We start from the raw sequence: 14,840 nt of genomic DNA, 5'->3' as shown, positions 1-14,840 counted from the left end.
TGTCTTATCTTATAAGACATCTTTATGCTGTCTTTATTCTTGAAAGATATTTTAACTGGACATAAACTTCTAAGTTAACCATTTTTCTTTTCAAAAACTTTTAAATACCTTGTGTTTTCCATAGTTTCTGATGGGAAGTCAGTGATAATTCGAATATTTGTTCCCCTGTATATAAAACATCTTTTCTTTTTTTCTGGCCTCTTTTAAGATTCTTTATTTAACAAACCGGTTTTCAAAAATTTGACCCTGTTGTACCCTGGCTTGGATTTCTTTGTATTTGTTTTTCTAGGAGTTGGCTGAGCTTCTTGAATCTCCAAATTTATATCTTATCAAATTTAGGATTGGGGGACAGTTATTTCTTCTTTTTATAGAAATCATTAAATTTTTTTGTGGTTAAATACATGTACCATAAAATTATTATGTAACCATCTTAACCATTTTTAAATGTATAGTTCAGTAGTTGTAAGTACATTTACATCGTTGTGTAACCATCACCACCATCCATTCACAGAACTCTTTCCCTCTTGCAAAACTGAACTCTTCTGTATCCATTAAACAGTAACTTCCCATTCCCTCCTCCCCTCAGCCCCTGGAAACCACCATTCTACTTTCTATTTCTATGAATTTAACTACCCTAGGTACTCATATAAGTGGAATCATGCAGGACTTATCTTTTTGTGACTGGCTTATTTTACTTAGCATAGTGCCCTTAAGATTCCTACATGTTGTAGCACGTGTAAGAATTTCCTTCCTTTTGAAGGCTGAATAACATTCATTGTATGAGTATACCACATTTTGTTTATCCACTCATCCACTGGTTAATTTTACAAGGTGGTGATCGATGAAGGTCTTAGTAGTTTCTGTGAGAGGAAACATATTTGACTATGAGGCAGAGGAAGTCACTGGATGCCTGGGACATCTCCCCCACATTAAGGGGGAGAGCCAGTTGAAGAAGGAAGCCTCATAAAAGAAATATTACAGGGAGTCCTTGCTGTGAATTTGCCTGCTTGAGGATGGATGCTGCAACTCATGCCCCTCATAACTGGTGCTTCTGAAGCCTGTGTGTGTGCTGGCCAGAGTCTCCTCCCTAGTTCTCAAAGTGTTTGGGTGCAGTAATGACCACCTGCACTTTGCAGATGAGGAAATGGACATGCAGAGATATTAAGGGACCCTCTCATGTCTCCAGTCAGCCTGGCTACAGAGGCTGCCCTTGAAGAATGCATGGAAGGATGGGTGTCTCTGTTGGAAGGCACAGTGGCCACTCAGAACCCCACACTCCTTCCACATCCATGGTGGCTAGATGCAGGGAGGAGAGGTGGAGAAAGGAACAGAGGACATGGAGGCCAAATATCCCGGTGTGATGTGACCCTCTTGGAGATCCGGAGCAAGGATTTCTCTTCTCCTTTCTTGCCTCTCAGTATCCTCGTCTGTGAAACGTGCATGAGCTCTCATCCCTCAGAGGGGTGTGGAGTGGCCACAACACACACACTGTGGCAAAGCATCTAACCAAGGGTGGGCAGGGGATAAACGTGCTGTGATTTCAAGGCCACACAGCAGTCTCCATGATATCCCTGTGTCCTCCAGTTGGAGCCTGTTGACAGTGAGAGCTCATCCCCCCCTCCTGGAACTCCCCATCTCTGTGGAGAGTGGGGGTGCACTGAGCTGTGAGGGGTCATTCACTCCTTGCTATAGAACTGCCCTGTGGCAACCAGGAGCCCACACTGCCTCCATAGGACTGTGTCTGTCCCCGTGTTCACCCAGGTCCTGTGCATCTGCTGAGAGATCCTGACTCAGGGCTGTCCACAGTATCAGGTACAGGGACCACAGATCCACTCTCTGTGAGGCAGAGAGGGGACTGGAGGGGAATCGCAAGGCCATTGCCTCCCTCAAGGAGTTCCTCCTCTAGATGGGAAATCAGGCCTTGGAATGAACTGGAGTTTCCCTTGCTGGGAATGGTTTCCTCATGTGACAAAGAGGTGTCAATTACTTCAGGGCCATTCTGTTCAGCTGTGCAGTTGTGTTGTGCCAAAGTTGCCCAGCTGGGAGACGTATTTGACTTGAAATTCAGCCCACAGCCCACTTGCCAAGCCATGCCTGTGGGCTGCCACTGCCCAGAGGGACACCTTCTGTAATCCACACAAGGGCACTGTTCAGCTAGCTCACCGACATTGACGTGCATGCTCTCCCAGTCTGTCGGGACTGCCTGACTACTGGGAGCAAAGATGCAAGATGTGCAGTGCGTAGCTCCAGCTTGGGGTCCCAGAGCTGCTGCAGGGATGCTCCAGGCGGCCAAGAGAAGGCTGCCACAACTTCCCACTCCCATCCCGCCCACCTGCCTCAGGGCCCCCTCTTGCCCTCCGTTCCCCAGCCCTGGGGCCTGCTGTGGGATTGGCAGAGACTGACTGGAGGCTCTCAGAATGAAAAGCAGGAGAGCGAGTTTCCAGAAGTAGGTGGGGATCTGCCAGGGGAGAGTCCCATGAGGACACCCTCTTAGGTATGTGGGAACCTCCTCTGGTGAGTACAATGGTGGGGATCATTGGACGCCAAAAGGGCGCAAAGTGAGAGAGGAAAAATCAGGAGCAACGAAGGTTTGGTGAGGGCTTCCTGCTGCTTGCCTAGGCACACACGTGTCTCATTTATCGTTGGAGCTGGGCGCTGCTGGTCCCACTCTACATAGGAGCACACTGAGTGGTCTTGATGCTTCTTTTCTCTTGGGCAGTAGCAGAGCCCCCTTTGCTCCACTCCTCTCCAACACTCCAGATGGTTGGCCTTGAGAACAACATTCCCCCCACCCCAGCCCCACATTCCCCAAGGGCCAAGAGCCCTTTGCAAACCTCCTGTCCATCCACTCCTTTCTAGGACCTTTGGGCACCAAAAAGGGATGTCAGGCTTTATCGCCTTAGTGAGCACTGCCAGTGACAGCGGCTGCGTGGGACCAGGAACCCCAGCCACGACCACGGGCTCTGTGACCTGGGCCAAGCACTGGACTGAGCTTTCATGTTCTCATCCACACAATGAAAGAACTCTAAGGATTCAGTGAGATTGTATCCATTAGAGTGTTCAGGGTGATGTGTTGCACGGCTCGGAAATCCCTGTTCTCATCCTATCTCATGGAAGGCTTCAGACTGCCTCCTTGGAGACTCCCTCTGCTTTACAGAAGAGGAAACAGGCTCAGGAAGCTGGCCAGCCTTGCCAGAGATTATACCACTGGTCAGGGGCAGAGCTGGGAATCTCACCTACACTGTCTTACTCCATCATGCATATCATGCATCCCCTGCTGCAGCAAAGCCAGTGTGGTGGGGAGATTCAAAGGCACTGCGGCAGGATGGTGAAGGGATCAGAATACGCCACCCCAAAACGGGCCCCTTGGACATAAGGATTATTTTGAGCTGAAGGCAATGGAGAAACGGCAGACACAGAAAAAGCTCTCTCCGCTGCCCCTATCTGTCTAAAGGCAGGGTATAAATTTCCCTGTGTGAAGGTGTTCCCCTCCCTTCTCCCATACCAGGAAGAGACCACTCATTACTAGAGGCTGCTCTGACTTTAATCTGCATAAACAAATCTTACTGAGATACCCCTTATCTTCTGTTACTTTCTCCCATATATTTATCTTCCCACAATTCACCATCCGTAGAAGCCCCAGGCTCTTTTCCTTTGTCTTTTCTTTTATCAGCTTCTTGTTAAATTGGTATTACAAGCTCCAAATTCTGAGAGTCTCTTTGAGTCACATTTCTTCGTGAAGTCCTGTGCATACATATGTAATTCCATCTGTTCTTTTCTCTTGCTAACATGTCTTTTGTAAGTTTAATTTGCAGGTCTCCAGGTTAAGAACCTAAGAGGGTAGAGGAAAGTTTTTCCCTCCCCCACAAAGGCAAGAATCTAGAGGAGGGCCTCATGACCCTTCTCACAGCACACCATCCCTCAGAGGGCATGGGCCCTGGAATCAGCAGGACTGCCCTCCCCACGACGCGTGAACACTGTGTTGTGTACTGAGGGTGTGACTCCCCAGCCTAGGTGAGCAGGTACTCACTGAGAAGGCCAGTCACACCCATTAAAGAGTCCCTAGTGTCTGAGTCCATGAGCAGACATCTTTGAGCTGCAAGCTTATTATAAGGGCATCATCAGTAGGAGACCTAGAAGATCCTAGAGGGTTTCCTCTAGGCAATGAGGAGGGATAAAATCCAGAAATTACCCTCAGTTTCGATGCCTTTTTTTCCCAGGCCCAGCTCAGCAGGAGTCACCCAGGAGCTTTTGAAACCTGTCCAATAAGTTCTTTGACACTCCTCCTTATCAAGAGGCAGAGTCTGCTTCCCCTCTCCCTGAATCTGGGCCATGCTGAATTACCCTCTTCTGATGAGTAGAAGGAGGCAGAAATGATGCAGCATGACTTGGGAAGCATGGTCATAAAAGGCAAGATAGCTTCCACCAGGCTCCCTTTTGGGACACTTTGTCCTTGGAAGCTGGCTGCCATACTGTGAGGAAGCCCATGTATATTGAGGGGCTACATGGAGATGTTCCAGCTGAGGCCCAGCTGACAGCCTGATGTATGAGTGGAGGTGGTTTGCTATGAAGCAATAGGTAACCAAATGGTCAATGGGGCTAGTTCCCACAGGCTCTATCCAACACCCTGCTCAACCAACACTGCCAATTCTGGACTTAATCCAGAGCAGGACAGGGGCCCCCTGGGGTCCCCTAGCACTGTCTGGTAGAGAGGTGCCTGGGGTGGGACGGATCTTGAGCTCCAGTGAGCTGCCAGCTCCGGGCTGTGGTGCCAGTCCAGTCCACACCACTGGGCTCTCATCTAGTCTCACCTGTAGGCCTGAGCAGAGCTGTGGGCATCACCTGAATGATCCTTGCTACAAGACAGAGTCCAGAGCTGATTTGGGCTACTGGGTGTTTGACACCACACCTGAGTAGCCCCTGGGACTGGCTGCCTTGTGGGCTAGGAGGGCAGTGAATATTCAAAGCTAAGAGGTGATTCTCAGAGTCAAGTCCAGGAGGAGGAAATGAGTCCAGATGTGGGGAAACAGATGTACTGGGAAAGGGGGCAGGGCAGGCTGGGGGTGATGTGCCTGCTTGATGATGAGAGGCTAGGGTGCAGGGATGGGACAGATGGCCAGAGAGCAAGGGTAGGACCAAGGTATCTGCATCTGGACCCAGATCTCCTGTGCTGAATGCACATGTTCTTGGCCATGTTCTGTCAGGCCCTGGTCATCCTCTTCTCCCCAAGACCCCAAGGACTGCCCCATTTCCTACAGTCTCACCCTACGATTAGGATACTGACCACTTGGAGCCAGGAGCTGTCCCAGCCTGACTGCTGATACTTCCTCACCCTCACTTCCGCCTTTGGGAGCCCCCAAACCCTTGAGTACCATTGAAGTGGCCAGAACAAGACCAAGGGCATCTAGCCTCTCTGGACACAGGACCGATGCCCCCTCCCCTAAAGACATGTCCTGCAGTAAGATCAGCTGTCTCTGGCCTGTGGCCACCCACAGTGGAGATCCCAACATGCCTTGCAGCCCAGCCCAGCCCAGTCTCCCCAAACGGCACCATCACAGAAGGGGCAAATCTGCCTGAAGGGCACTGTCCCCACCTTCCCCAGAGGCCTTGTGCCCCTCCTTCTCCACTCACCCACTCCTCCCCTAGCTATGTTTTATGCAAACAAATGCTTTCCAGGAGCGTCAGAGTTCATTAGGGAGATGGAGAGCAGCGATCCCAGGCTGCCCACAGGAACCGGACTGGAGGGGCCTCTGGGCAAGCCGACCACCCACGTTGGTCCACAGCCTGCCCTGCGGGCCTTTGGAGGGGCTGGTGAGCAGGGGGGCGGAGAAAGAGTGCTCAGTAGAGTTGAACTTCTGTCACTGGCACAGGGCTGCTCATTTTTACTTCTTTAGTTGTTTCGTAGACACTTGTTATTGATTTGTACATTGTGGGTTTCAACAAAGACAAAAACAGAGCCCTGAGCCCCTGGGAGGGGCTGCAGTGGCGAGCAGGCCACCACTGGCAGGCAGCTCTCATAGGACATGGGTGGCTGCAGAGGAGGAGGGAGGGTGTGGGTCCCATGCCTTTCACTTCCAGAGAGGGGCCTCTGGGAGGCAGGATCTGCTGGGGGATTCCTCCTCCCACCAGGGTTTGGAAGACCCCCGCCTTCTGAGGGGACAGGGAGAAGGAAGCCCCAGGAGGGGGACAAGGGGGGGCATATGTGAGGAAAAGGCAGGATTTCCTGAGGGTACCAGGACCCTCCCTGGCCCCTGGGCCTCTGAACCCTGCCCTGGGCCTCTTTCCCTACTGACCCACTCTCCCAAATGCTCAACACACTGTCCAAACAGGAGTCACAAATGAGGTTTATGCTTCCATGTCAAGCCATCACCTTTTAACTAAATTCTCTTGGTGCTTTTTTTTTTTTTTAACAGCTTCATTGAGGTATAACTGACATATAACAAGCCGTGCCCATTTCAAGTGTGCAATTTGATAACTTAGACTCAGGTGGGCTTCCGTGAAACAGTCACCACCATCAAAATAATGAACACATCGTCACCCCCCCACCCCAACTTTTCCTGGATCCCCTCTGGTACCCTCCATCCCTCCTCCCTACCTCCTCCACCCACTTTCACCCGCCCCCAGTCTATGCTTCTTGCTTTCATTGATGTTTTTAACTAAAACAAATTAAATTTCATTGAATGGACTTGTAATGAAGAGAAATCAACAGGAAGTAAAAACTGAGGGATGAGCTTCTCTGGTCCATGCCGGAAGCTGGGCAAGCCTTCCACACACCCCTGTGAGGACTGCTGCAGGCTGCCTGCTCTGGTTTTCTGCAAAACAGGGGAAACATGGAACAATGCTATGCAGAGCTCCTGCAGGCCCAGGCTGCGGGAGAACCTGAGATTCAGGCACTGGGGCTGCAGGGGCTGCTTTGAACCACCCTCTGAGGTCTCTTTTCCTTTTGGGAAGCTAAAGGCAGCTCTGGAGTGTGATTTAAAATCCCGGGCAGGCCCCAAGCCAAATTTGGGGAAGGTTCTCTTCTGTCCACCCATCCTCAAGGCAACAACCTTCTCAGCACCTCCCAGCATAGAAGGGGACACACAGGCCCAGCTCAGAATCCACTGAGGGAAAAGGCTGTCAAGCTGAGCCTGGCTGAGGGGGCAGCCTCTGCCCAGCTCTGGCCTCTCCTGCTGGGATCCTCTGATTTTTTTCACTCAACGCCAGAAATTTGGATTTTTAAGTACCATCTTCTGATTCTTAAAGTTGACACTTTAATGTTGTTTTTTTAAAAAATAAATTGGGCTTCCCTGGTGGCACAGTGGTTGAGAGTCTGCCTGCCGATGCAGGGGACACGGGTTCGTGCCCCAGTCCGGGAAGATCCCACATGCTGCGGAGTGGCTGGGCCCGTGAGCCATGGCCGCTGAGCCTGCGCGTCTGGAGCATGTGCTCCGCAACGGGAGAGGCCACAACAGTGAGAGGCCTGCGTACTGCAAAAAAATAAAAAAATAAAATAAAATAAAAACCTCAGAGGATGCAGGTCTAAGTGTTCCCAAATTGCAGGTGCCCAGCTTGCAGCCCCAGTGCCATGAGATGACCTCTCTTCCCTCTTCCTATGTGTGCCTTCTGCCTGACTCTGGTACCATCTCTTTGTCCTCTGGCAGATCCTCACTTCATTTCATGCAGACTAACTTTCATTGAGCTATCATGTTGCTATCCTGTTCTGGTCTCCAGGCAGGAGAGGATGCTGTGGAGATGGATGGTCCCTGTCCCTGTCCTGGGGACACACTAGATGATGAACGTTGCTGTGGAGGTGCAGCCCCATTCCCAGGCTTATGGAAGAGAAGGCAACTGCTCTCCTGGGAGTGCATGGAAGGCTGCAGGGAGGGGGACATTGGGCCTGAGCCAAGAAGAATGAGGAAGAGTCACAGGGAGCTGAGGAAGGGAAGGAAGGCAGCAGAGAGCATGGTGTGTCCCGGGAAAGGCAGGTGGTCTGTCCAGCGGGTCAGAGGGGACGCTGAGGTTGCTGGATGGCTGGAGAAGCATGACTTGGGAGAAGAAAAGAGACTAAGCAGGGTCCCCTGTGGGATTTCTTCCAGCCCTCATCCTCTCTGTGTCTCATGCCTCCTCTAAGGCCTCCTAAGGAAATACCTCTTTCTGGGTTCTAGGAGTGGGATCTGCTGAACTTGTCTTAGGGTCCTAGAAGCCTAGAAAGGAGACTGACCTCAAAGATTGTCTGTTGAACCCCCATCCAGTTCAGGGTCTCCCTTCCCATATCACTATTTCATCTGCACCCCCCTTCCCACTGTTCCAACAAATTGGCCAGGCCCCCGCTCTCTCCCATTCTTACAGGGGTTGGGGGACTCTTGGGTTTTTCCCAGCATAAGAATGGAAGAAAGAGCTGCCAAAATGTTGCTGAATCAGAGCTCAAAGCACACTCAATCCAGGAGAGAAGGAGCAAATACAGACAAGCTTCCTTTGGACAGCTGTGCCTACAGTTTATAAAAAAAAGTGTCAGATTCAATCACCCAGGTTTGGTGGCTGTTGATGCCAAACATCTGGATTTTTGCACAGGCCCTGAAGACATCAGGATGTTGCACTCCCCACCTGGGAGTCTGCCGGCATCTAAGTGCGGCACTGACTTGGGAGAGAGGAGCACCTGGCCAGACCTCCACTTCCTTGGAGGGGCCTCAGCCCAACTCCCTGTGGACTGGACACACCTGGGGTAGGGGGTGGAAGACAGAGCTTGTTCTGAGCTTTTCTAGGCTCTGGGCAGCCCTGCGCCTGTAACTAGGTCCTGACAGCCAGAGTGTCCTTGCCGTTCTCATGGAGCGTTAGCAGTAATGGGGCAACGGAGGGATTCACCTTGACACAGGTAAGGGGGGCATAGCTACTTAGCCTTTGCTTATGAAGGAAGAAATCCACTTATTTCCATTCTGACTCTCTCCTCCCGCTGAGAATAAGCCAAATGGCTAATTCCAAGGGTCTGACTCCCAGAGGTGGGATGTGTGTGTGTGTGTGTGTGTGTGTGTGTGTGTGAATGTGAAGTTACCCTTTAAGCAGAAGCAAAACAATGCCAGCCCCCCAAAATATTCTTTAGTAATAAAATGTCATTAATTAGAACACTTAGTCCCCAAAATTTTCTAAGAAAGATGTTTCTGACTGTCTAAAGGAGATGACCAGAGCAGGCTGAACAAATTTTATGAGAACCAATGCCCCTCTCCCTCTCCTGGTTTCAAGCACACTCTTCAGGTATGAGTGCAGTTGTTGGAGAGAAATGGCTTGAGAGTAGTTATGCTGTATCCTAGCTCCTCAGTTGGTTAACCATGGAATTCCCATATGACCCAGCAATTCCACTCCAAGGGATACACCCAGGAGAATGAAGAACATATGTCCACTCAGAAACTTGTTCATGAATGCTCATAACAGCATTATTCCCACTAGCCAAAAAATGGAAACAACCTAAATATCCATCAAATGATGAGTGAATAAATAAAATGTGGTATATTCATATAACAGAATATTATTTAGCAATAAAAAGGAGTGAAGTATTCATACACGTTACAACATGGATGAACCTTGAAAACATTTTGGCAAGTGATAGAAGCCAGATACAAAGGACAAATACTGTATGATTCTATTTATATGAAATGTCTAGAATAGGCAAATTCACAGAGACAGGAAGTAGATTAGTGGTTTCCCACGGCTGGGGTGGGATGGGGGTGACTGCTAACAGGTACAGAGTGTCTTTTTGTAATCATGAAAATGTTCTAAAATTGATTGTGGTGATGGAGGCACAACCCTGTGAACACACTAAAAGCCATCGAATTGTATACTTTAAGTGGGTGAATTGTGTGGTGTGTGAATTGTATCTCAATAAAACTGTTAATAAAAAAAAAGACAGGAACCTGCATCCTCAACATATTCCAGGACTCAGACTTCCATAATTCCCAGCTGGCTGTCCACCAATAGGCTCACACATTTGAGGGGCTTTGGTAGGATTAAATAATTAACTTATGTTTTGTCAGTTACATCCGGATATTTAGAATAGTGGTAAGACAGAATTGATCCCATCACCTATTCCAAAAGAGACAACAGAATAATAGGTTATTCCTAGACATTAAAGACCTAGATACAGTCTTATGATTTTACAGAAGAAGGGTTGAATGTTTATTATCCCTGAAACCAGTATTTGGATCCATAAAATAGGAAATGATAGGATGTTGATTTGCTGTCTGGCCTTAGGCAAATGACTTACCCTCTCTGGTTTTCCATTTCTTCATTTATAAAATGGGGATAATAATAGCACCTTTCTCCTAGAGTCACTGTGAGGATTAAATAAGTAAAATATTGAAAGCACTAAAAAATAGTGCCCAGTATATTGCACAGTGTATTGGCTGTTATTTGATTTCCACATCTAGGCCTTAGGAATTTTTAAAAAAATTTTTTAATAGATCTTTGTTGGAGTATAATTACTTCACAGTACTGTGTTAGTTTCTGTTGCACAACAAAGCCAATCAGCCATATGCATACACATGTCCCCATATCCCCTCCCTCTTGAGCCTCCCTCCCATCCTCCCTATCCCACCCCTCTAGGTCATCGCAAAGCACCGAGGAGATCGTGTATATATGTCGATGCTACTCTCACTTCGCCCCATCTTCACCCTCCCACCCCATGTCCTTTTGTTTCTGCTACCTAAAATCTTTTCCCTAAGCTTACAAACTGCTCACCCTCACTCTTATCAGATCCCTGCTTATCTATGACAGGGCAATGACACAGCCCTGTGCCTGACTACCTTAGCTGGGCAGCCTCTCCCATTCCACTGCTCTGTTATAGTTTTATTCATGGCACTTTTATCACCTGAGGTTTCTACATCTATATCTGTTTACTAGCTAGCGTCTCTACATGAATGCACAGTCTTGTCCCCACTGAACCTTGCCTGGGTCGGAGGCATTTGTCGAGGAATGAATGAATGATTCAGTGAATGGATTGCCACAGAGGTATGGAATAGACCCCGGAGATCTGTGCCCCTGACCTGGGAGGCCCACACTGAGCAGCTGGGTGGTCCTTCATTAATTGGGTGTATCTAGGGGGGCTCTCAGGGCCAGAAGTCCTGGAAATGGAGGGGCTGGAAACTAGAAGCCACAAAAGCATTTTTCCTTTTGGCCAGCGGTACAAGCCAAGCTCATCTTGGAGGAAGACTCTCTCTGCTTTGGGAAGCAAAACGGTCAGTGGCTATGTCCAGTGAAGGTAGGCCCTGTTTTGGGAGGAGCAGCTGACAAGCAGGGAGCTGAGCTCCTCCCAGCTCTCACTCACTTTGCAAGGGAGGAGGAGGAGGGAAGGAGGAGGAGGGAGAACAGGCCGAGGGCCACTCTGGCCAAGCTGGTCACCTGTCTCTTCTCCAGATCTGGACCACACGGCCGCTGAGCTGCAGGAGATTCAGGAAGTGAATACATTTTTGCTGGGCATGTGGATACCTCAATCAAAATTAGAATGGATTGAAAGAATGTTCCCTGCTGCAATTATAAATTAAATGCCATATCTGTTCATCACAGAGGATTTGGAAAATTCAAAGAACTGTATAGAAGGAAACTAAAATCCCTACAACCCCAGCACTCAGAGAGGAGCACAGTCAGCATATTGATATCCTTCCTTCTTTTTTTTTACACTTAAAAATATTTTGTTGTTTTCATTTAAAATTTTTAAAAATTTTATATTGAAGTATAGTTGATTAACAATGTTGTGTTAGTTTCAGGTATACAGCAATGTGATTCAGTTATATAATACATATACATGTATCTATTCTTTCTCAAATTCTTTTCCCATTTAGGTTATTACAGAGTATTGAGAAGAGTTCACTGTGCTATACAGTAGGTCCTTGTTGGTTATCTATTTCAAATATAGGAGTGTGTACATGTCAATCCCAAACAAAACAGAAGCAGACTCACAGACTTAGAGAAGGAACATATGGAGGTTGGGATTGACATCCTTCCTTCTGATTTCTCCCTCCAACTCCTGATGGCACTGCAGGCTGGGATCCCCTTTGGAATTTATGGCTTGACTTTCCCCCAAGTGTATATCAACCTTTTCTCTGCAGAAGGTGTTTTCAATATCAAGGAGCCAGCTCAGGGGCTTACACACAGAGGAAAACCACCCCTCCAATCCTCCAGCTTCCCTATCAGGTGTGTCCCAATTGTGACTTCCAAATCTGGTTGCATGAATTCTATGTTTCTTAAATTACACTGACTGAAGAGCCACATGGGAAACAAGTGATTCTCCAAATGGGGTTTTTATATGCCTCATGTGGCCAAGAGCGCCTGGGGGAGAGGAAGTGTGTGCGTCTGCTTCTTGGAGAGACCAGGCATCTCTAAGCTTTGTGTTTTTTAAATTCAATTAGCTTGGGGGGGGGGCGGTGGTCACCAGCTGCATGGTCTGTGAGTCATTTGAATTTTGAGCTCTGAGCTGCCTATTTTAGGCAATGAAGTTTTAAGTTTTGAGAGTTCTATTATTATTATTATTTTCAGATCTGGCCCTGGAAGAGATTGATTGTTTCTCCTCAAGATTTCAACATCAGAGCTTGAAGTCTGCAAACAAGAAGGTAATTTGAGGTATCTAGGACCTAAATTTGGGGGATTAAAGTGAAATTAATGTACAAAGAAAAGTGCCCCTGGGCTGTGGGGATGGAGAAAAGAGAGAATGAAAAGTCTGTAAACTATCCACTAACCTCGCAGTGGCCTCATCGACTCTGACTTTGGCTCTGAAACCTAGTTAGGTCCCCTATTCTGATCACAGGGACGAGTATTTGAATTGAAACTGTCCTGGAACATTTGAGGGGCACAATCGCCATAAATCCTGACTGTGCTTCACTTTGTCTATTAAATACCAGTCGATAAATTTGAGCTGCTTATTGAGCACCTTCCATAGGACAGGCAGTGTGATGAATCCAAAGGGAACCAGTATTCTTGAAATGTGATGTGTGATTCACAGCCAGTGCTCCCAGGGGGAAGAGGAGGTGTGCCCTGATTCGTAGTGTTTGTCTGTGGTGTACGTACTCCCGCCAACTAGATATGACTGAACCTGGAGCTGGGAAGAGATGTGCGGAGCACACATGACATGGTATTTCCACCATATAAGCACCATGTAAGTTGTAAATAGATGTAAACAAACTCAATTGTAAAATAGAGTAATTAGGAAGTCATGAGTTTGATGAGTTTTGAGTATTATCTTTGTTTTTGATACAATTTATTTAATTAAGTTTACAATTCAATTTTTAATAAAAGCTGTGTTTAATAGGCAGCTTACAAAATTTCTGAAAATTTCACAGCATTCTCCTGGAACGGTGATGAGCTGGCTCCAGGATGCTGCTGTCTAATGTCTAATGGTGCATCGATGGTGTGGCCGACCACATCTAGCAATGCCTGCCCACTGTCCTCAGCGCCAGGGTGCCCAGAGAATTCAGCCTCGCTGTTCCTGCTAGCACATGGCCTGGCTATCCCAATGATTGACGGATGGTGGTCCAGGGCCTCTTCCTGGTTCCCAGGTCTGCTGGACTTGGAGCCCATCTCTGAGCCTCAGACTTGCCTAACTTCTCCCAATTCTGAGATGACTTGTCTTCAGATGGGGCTGGGCATCTTCACTGTAAAAGCCTGACTAATAAGGGCAGAGCTTCACTCTGTTCTGCTCTGTGTGATATGCTTCTTTCTCCTCCCTCCCTCACTTCCTACCTCCCCTTCCTTTTCCTCCCCGTCCCCTCCCAACCTTCCCTTCCCCTCCCCCTCCAGCTCCTAAATCCAGGACAGCAAGCCAAGTTAGCCCACTGTGTGCCCTTATTAAACATCATTTGTTGGGTGAAGGAGGTTAAAAAGTACAAAATCCCAGCTATACAGGAAATAAGTAATGGGGATGTAATGTACAGCACGGGAACTATGATTAATAATATTGTATTGTATACTTGAAACTTGCTAAGATAGTAAATCTTAAAAGTTTCATCACAAGAAAAACAAATTTTGTGACTATGTGTGGTGATGGATGTTAACTAGACCTATTGAAGTGATCAGTTCACAATATATACAAGTATATATTAATGCACTATATGTCAATAATATCTGCACCTTGAAAAAAGAGTGCAAAAATAGAAAGCAGGACCTCCAACCTCTAAGCTGGTATCTGGAGTCCTTGGTGCCCTGGCCTTACATTCAGGAAAAAAGAGGTGGCTTCAGAACCACTCTGTTCCTGGAGCGGCCAACCAGAGTCAAATGGGGCCTGTGCTGCCTGGAGGAAGTTACTGTCCTGCATCTCTCCTTGCCTGGCAGCTGCTTCACACATCTCACTTTGACCCAGGCCACCTCTGACCTTGGCCTACCCCAGTCCTCTGGGCCAGAGTGGTCAGAGATGTCAATGCTGCCCACCCATGAGGGAAAGAACCAGGTGCCCACTCTACACCAAGCCAGTTCCTTGCCTGGCGCTGGCAAGGGGTGGGCCATATGTAGCAGGGAGGGAAAGGCCTGGCAAAGACTAGTCCTGCAAGAGACACACTCTCATCTTCAGAGAGACAAGCCGTGATGGTAATGAAGATGACACTGACTTATTTTTATTGGACAGAATCTCGGGAAACTGAACAGTGTGAGGAAAATGAAGGGGTGAGATTGGAAATCTAGAGTATTTTTTTTTATTAGATAAACTTGGCATGCAATGTATAAATTTAAAGTGTACAGCATGCTACTTTGATGCATTTATATATTGTAATTTGCTTGTTGTAATGATATTTATCACATTACATATTTATAGTACAATATTATTGTCTATATTAATACACTGTACATTAGATTTCCATGGCTTATTTAGTACTCGTTACAAGTTT

The sequence above is a fragment of the Delphinapterus leucas genome, chromosome 2, assembly GCF_059928025.1.
Source record: "Delphinapterus leucas isolate spDelLeu-1000000601 "Yukka" chromosome 2, BTC_Dleu_Yukka2, whole genome shotgun sequence".
In the NCBI taxonomy this organism is placed as follows: domain Eukaryota; kingdom Metazoa; phylum Chordata; class Mammalia; order Artiodactyla; family Monodontidae; genus Delphinapterus; species Delphinapterus leucas.
This window is presented reverse-complemented; position numbering follows the sequence as displayed.